We start from the raw sequence: 6,810 nt of genomic DNA, 5'->3' as shown, positions 1-6,810 counted from the left end.
GAATAAAAATAAGTGATTAATACAAAAGCATGATCATAGGGGGTAGGAGTTCACCATAGGTAGAAGCAGTGAGAAGTCCATTTGGCATTATTCTCCTTAGTACCTGACAACATGTGGTGTTAAAGAATTTCATCTTCTTAGTGTCTATTAAAGTGTGGTGTTGGAGATTATCTCCTTAGTGCCCCATGTGGGGTACGGAGTTAGAGATTTAAGCTCCTTATCAATTGTGTGATGCAGTGCTAGAGTAACGACAACCCGATCAGTGTGTGATAGGGGAAACTGTAGTATAAAAGTAGGACAAAATACCTTTGGTTGGGCAATTCTACCACTGAGGGTGCACTCAGGTCAATGAGTATGTATTAGTCTATTAAGAGCCTATGGTTTTATTTAGGGTGATTTAGAGGTTCAGATGATAGTGATCATGCTAATAGTAGTAATGGTTTACTATGAAAATTTTTTTATGATTTGAAACTATGTTATATGCTATGTTTGATTGTATATACATGCAATACTTGCTTATAGTTACTAGTGATAGTTAGTGGTAACAAGTTAATTTATTACTGAGGTTATTATCTCACCTCGTGGTTACATTTTTACAGGTCAAAGTAGTGAGCTAGGCAAAGGTAAAGACTTAAGGCTAGCTTAATGTTGTTATAATGGTGTGAACTTAGAGGTTGTGTAATGAATCTTTACTTGTATTTTTAAATGAAAACTTGCCATAGGACAATCATATACATGTTTTAAGTTGTAACAAGTGATGATTTTTTATATCTTAGCCCATATTTGTAAATATGTTACGTATGCAGTGAATATGTGATAATAGGCTAGGATTTGTTGCAAATGTGTTGTAAATGTGCAAGTAGTGAATTTGCCATAAATATGGCCAAGTGAGTGTTATTGTATAAAGTAGTAAAAAATATCCCTTATTGTGCAAAATGGGTGATTGATAGGCCAAAACTTGATTTATGTGTATATATGTTGTGATTGTTGTTCAATTAAGTGTGTAGGGTTCTTTTTAGACTTAGTTCTTCGCCCAAAACAGCTTAATAAGATAAAGTGCAATATTTGAACTCTTTCATGCATGAAATTTTTAGAAAAAGTGACTTGTTGCACTTTATTGTCCAAATTTAGTTTGGCCTGTTAGATCTTGTCTAAACTTGTCTCATTAGCTAACTTATAAAACTCAAGAACGCTTTGGAAACTCAAGAGGTCACAACCTCCAGTTGATAATCATGTAGTGATCAATTTATCAATGGATAGGATAGATCCACTTCTAGGTCAAGGTAATGGCCAAGGAAATGGCTAAAGATTGGGAAATAACAATAGTAACAATAGGAATATGGGTCATAACTTACATGATGATGCACACATCAATAGGAAATTTGTAGGAATACATAATCATCAAGATGAGAGGTCCAATAAGGAATTAACTACCCCTAATTGGAATGATAGTCTTTATAGGTTGTACATGGATCCTAGTGTGAACTTGTTTAAACTTAAAACTTCACTGATCAATGCTTTGCTAAAGTTATATGGATTAATGTGTGAGAATTGCCATAGATTCTTATATATGCTATTTCTTGTGTGTGATACTATGAAACCCATTAATGTCAATGTTGATGATGTGCAAATAAAAACTTTTGTCTTCTCCCTTAAAGGCCTAGCTAAAGAGCAATATTTCTATTGTCCCTCCCATATTAAAGTCTCTACTTGGGCTGAACTTAGAAGATTGTTTTAGAAAAGTTCTTTCCCTCTTCTAAAGTTACAAATTTGAGGAACAAATTTATGAGATTGAACAAGGTTTTGATGAATCTTTCTATGAATATTGGACAAGGTTCAAAGGGTTACTTGCTAAGTGCCCTCCTCATCAAATTTCTAATGAGAAACTTTTACAATATTTCTATGAAGGACTTTATAAAAAGGATAAGGTTTACATAAATGCTGCTAGTGGGGGAGCTTTAATTGATTTAACACCTATTAAGGGTTGAGAGTTGATAGAGAAGATGGCAAACAATGGTGCTCAATATAGCATAAGGGAGATGAAGGAAAATTCAATTTCAAGCACATTAGATGACAATCAATTGAATATTTTGGCCTTGAAGATTGGTAAGATTATTGCATAACATGATCATTAGTGGGAGTTTTGCTTAGGGAGAAGAGTTTATTGGTAAATCCATATGGTAATGGTGACTTATTGTTGGAATCAAAACCTAGCCCCAGCACTTACTATTAAAATTGAGAGGTAGCTAATGTCGCATGTTAATTTAAGACTGTCCTACTTTGTTTTGCAAAGGGACTTAAACCTAAATAAAATGGTCTCCACCAGTTTATGAGCAAGCTAGGTTGGGGGTATGACACCCCATTGTTGTTAGTATTGGGGGAAACTGTGGTGCACAAGTGAGTAAGTTAACCTTGGCCCAATAGGTGCTCACAAGTAGAAGTTAGGTTAGTCTGAGTTATGAATGTAACCCCCAATGCCACCAATTTCATGTCGGAGGTAATAGGAGGGTATAAGGCTAGCATTGATCATGCATTTATAGTTCTAGCCATATGGTTGTTATTATTGTGGTTAGCGTGCTTTAGGAGGGCACGTGTTTACTATTATTGTGACCCCATTATGTGCATTCATGAATATATGAAATGATATGTGTTGCATGCTTAGTCACATGATTGTTATTTTTATAGCTGAGGCTATATTTGATATATGTGTATGTGAAATTTGAGTTTATTGCTATCTGCAACCATAATTGATTGATATACAACTGTCTAGGCTAGATTGACCTTGGTCACTAAGTAGTTCTACTCACCCCTTATTCTTTAATATTTTTAGAGCCTAGATTATCAGATCAGGATTAGGAAAAATGATTAGAGGTATAGGATTTTGAGTAAATCCTACTTGTAGGCCTCTTAGTTTAAAATTATGTATATTAAACATTGTTACTTTGCCAACTAGGGTTTTATGCCATGGTTTGTCTACTTGTATTACAAATTGGAAATGTTTTGTATATGTTGTGCCCTGAGCTAGTGACATGTAATTGTAATGCTTAAATAGGGTAGAAATACTAGTGCAAGTAGAATAAAGTTCATTTGGTTGACAATGATTGAATATTAATGATTTTTTGAAATGTTACCTCCCCTTTTTGTTTTATGTGAATCAAGTTGTTAAGTAGTGAATTTATGATATATTAATAGAACACATTTATTATACACTTTTATTTGTTAATTAAGACTATTTTATTAATGTTTTGTCATTTCAAAGTGAAAACATTATGTTAGAATTGAAAAATCACCTAAGTGTCTAAATTTTGTGCACCAGGAGTATTTGGGTCCAAAAATGAACTTTTGAAAAAATGTGCAAAAAAAATTGACAAAGTGTATTTTATCTCCAGAAGATGAGTGGTCAAATTAGATTTTTAAAATTTATTGTAATTTGGGAGTAATTATAAAAATCAATACTTTCTTAGGTGTCCTAATTTGACCCAATTTTTGATTCACCTTTATATAAAAATTTTTATCTAATTTGTACAGCCTAGAACTTTGTTATTATAATAAATTCTCTCTTATAATATGAATTTAATTTTGAAATTTAATTATATTTGATGATGTCACATGTTATTTAATTGAATTATGTGATTTATATGACATAAGTGTCATGTGACTTGTGCATCAATTAGGCAAATGAAGTCAAAAGTCTATGGGGTCAAAGGTTGATAGTTCAGACATGTAAGGGCTCCTATTTAGTGGTTTAGATTAGCTAAAATTATGGATGACACATGAGATTAATTTGACACATATTGGAATAATCTAAAAAAAGGTTTTATCTCTTTAACATTGAGCTCTTACCTTACTTTGGTTGATATATTTGATGATTAGGTATAGTTCAAGTGTGGGGGAGATGAACCTAGTAGAAGTAGAATTTAATTGCTTTATTTTGTTTGTTTCTTTTTAGTTGTTTGTTTTTTCAAAAAAAAATATATGTACTTGCACTTTTGTCATGCATGCATTCATATTGATCTTACCTTGTTTCTCATCATTAGTCTATACATATATTAAGGACAATGCATGATTTAAGTGTGAGGGAGAAGCATAAACATTTTGTTTTGTTTTTTTTTTGTTTTGGAATTTTTTTTGAAAAAAAATAAAAAAAAATTTGCTTTGTTTTGTTTTGTTTTGTTTGAGGTTACTTAATGACTTAGCTCTTTGAATTGATATTTTAATGCTTCAGATGTTGTAGTTTTTAGGATTGAATAGGTGTGAAGTGATTTTTTTTTACCTTTAATTAATGAATAAGAGTGGTATATTAGCTTTAATGGAAGAAGCCAAACACTCATGTGTGATTAGTTTCTTAGTGATAATACCCTCTAAAATTTATTTCACTCCTTATTTGAGACCACATTTCTTGATCTTACTTGATAGGAAATGATAGATGGCATTCATAAGAAATAGCCAAGAGCCAAATAGCCAACCCTATTATTATTGATTATCCTTTATTAGCCACTTTGAGCTTTGGGTTTGATTTTTAAAAATAAATATTCACCCAATTTTCCCCAAGGGATGTAAGTTATACTTTTATATCTTTTTTAATATATATTGCATGTCCTAGATCAAATGAGTAGATGTCTATTGTCATTTTACTATCCATTGCTTCTTATCTCTCATGTAACACTTGCCCCGAGTGTTATCCAAAAATCACACAAGTCAAATAAACTAATTGTGGTTAAGGAGTTAATCCTAAAACCAACTTAAGAAGCAAACCATTTAAATCACTAAGCAAATACACAATTGCAAAGTAAACATTTAAAACCTTAATAAAAATTATAGGTTTTACCTATAATGCACGGAAATAAGCTAGACAAAAGTAGAATAAAAAGATGCTGTCACGACAGCCCTCCCGGGCCAACTTTCGGGAGGCACCGTTCTGCCATCCAACCTCTGATCGAATTGATTTTAAAGCTCACACATCACATTCAAAGAGTACTATAAGTGGACCAAATTTCAAAAAGATTCAATGGTCGGATTAAAAATTAAACATGTTAAAAGATTGGTCTATTTTTACTGTCATGACGGCTAAAATGCTGTCATAATAGCACCTTCGGACTAACTTCTGGGGTACACCATTTCATTGTCCGACCTCCGATTAGAGCGATTTAAAAGCCCACATGTCACTTTTAAATAGTATTATTAACATACCAAATTTTGGAAAGATCCAACGGACGGATTGAATTTCGTGCATGTTGCAACATTATCAATTATTGCTGTCATGACAGCCCTCCGGACCAAATTCCAGAGTGCGGCATTTCTCCATCCGATATCCTATCGATGTGATTCCAAAGCCCATACGAAGCTTATAAAAGGTTTTACTTGTGACCCAAATTTTAGAGAAATCCAACGGTCGGATTAAGATTTGAACACCCAGATGCAAAAGTACAGTTTTTTAGTAAAAACTATTTTCAAAATTGTCCAAATCTCATTCTAATGGTCACAAGCTTGTGGGAACGCTTTGGACACGTCAAATAGGACTAAAAACACTTGATAGAACATTTAAATGATAGAAAAACCCTTTATAACTAAATTTGATCACCCGGGTGCCATTTCCCAAAATGGACCTTAAACCTCCAAAATGCACAAATCATATAAGAGTGGCCAAAAACTATTCCAAATATCATATACATATATGAATACACATGCTAAATATTTTCACTTGGCTCAGAGATCTCTGTGGGGCCCACGCATCCACTCTCTCTATCCAAGGTGTATGTTTGCCCATAGCACACAATTTGCAATACAACCACTTTGTATTTGCTTGTAGTGAAAACTTGGTCTACTAAATAAATCTATCAAGATCACACACCATAGCCAAGTTTCCTAGCCACAAGTCTATAAGCAAACAAAAATTCATACACAAGCCATACAATCCACACATACTCATACACATATACATAATCATATCCTACTGCACCCTAATCCTAAATACATTACATAGATTTTCTCAAAAGAAAGGGGTTGCAGTTCTTTACAATTCATAAACAACCCCTAGCTCTGCTCCTTTCCTCGTCCTCCACTGGTTCCTTCGCCTGGACCTAGAAATATTGAAAAAAAAAGGGGTGAGACAACCACAGTCTCAGTAACAAAGAAATCTACATTGATTATTACAAAGCAAGCCATAATCGAATAAATGAATAATAAATTCAACATAGTATATAATTTAGCCATTTAAAATGCATGAATGCATGACCTAGGCCGGTATGGCCTTTTATGACCAACAGAATGCCCCCTAGCACTCTTTAACTCACAGGTAAACTTTATACCTACTTGTACCTCTACAAGCGCAAAACATAATTTAAGGCATTATCTAATCCACCAAACCGCTTATACCCCTTCGACATGAATCTTGAGCAGTCAAAGCTAACTCCCTTTTAGAGCTAGCTCGACTTACTCTCCATGTGAGTGCTACCTTAGCCTAGGCACTCAACCTCATACTTCATATGTCAGATTCCCTTTCCCACTGAGAGGTGTTGAACACTCAATACATTAACCACTTTAGTGCACTAAGCTCACAATATGTAAGGCAACACTGAGTACTGGTAGTGTGCTATAGAATAGCAAAAGTCCACACCTTCTCATTGGTGAACTCCCACCGAGATCATGCCTTTTATTCGTGTCTACCTTTCCCAAGTATTGACCACTTCAACACTCTAAGGTAATATAACATTTATAAATCTCTCTTAAACAGTTCCTTAGCCTATATAAGGTACCTTACTTTGTTACACTTCCTTAAGTGCAACTTCTATTCCTTATGATTACAATACA

At 33.6% G+C, this 6,810-nt stretch overlaps 1 non-coding gene across 1 annotated transcript; it reads right to left on the bottom strand.

The window, feature by feature from the left end:
• Positions 1-1,767: 1,767 nt before the first annotated feature.
• Positions 1,768-1,873, bottom strand: LOC129291923 (small nucleolar RNA R71). Its single transcript, XR_008588816.1, has one exon. It is a non-coding gene; the product is annotated as a small nucleolar RNA R71 (small nucleolar RNA).
• Between the last annotated feature and the right edge of the window lie 4,937 nt (positions 1,874-6,810).

Source organism: Prosopis cineraria, unplaced genomic scaffold (assembly GCF_029017545.1).
Source record: "Prosopis cineraria cultivar Desert tree isolate PC_DT_omini unplaced genomic scaffold, ASM2901754v1 PC13, whole genome shotgun sequence".
In the NCBI taxonomy this organism is placed as follows: Eukaryota; Viridiplantae; Streptophyta; class Magnoliopsida; order Fabales; family Fabaceae; genus Prosopis; species Prosopis cineraria.
This window is presented reverse-complemented; position numbering and strand designations above follow the sequence as displayed.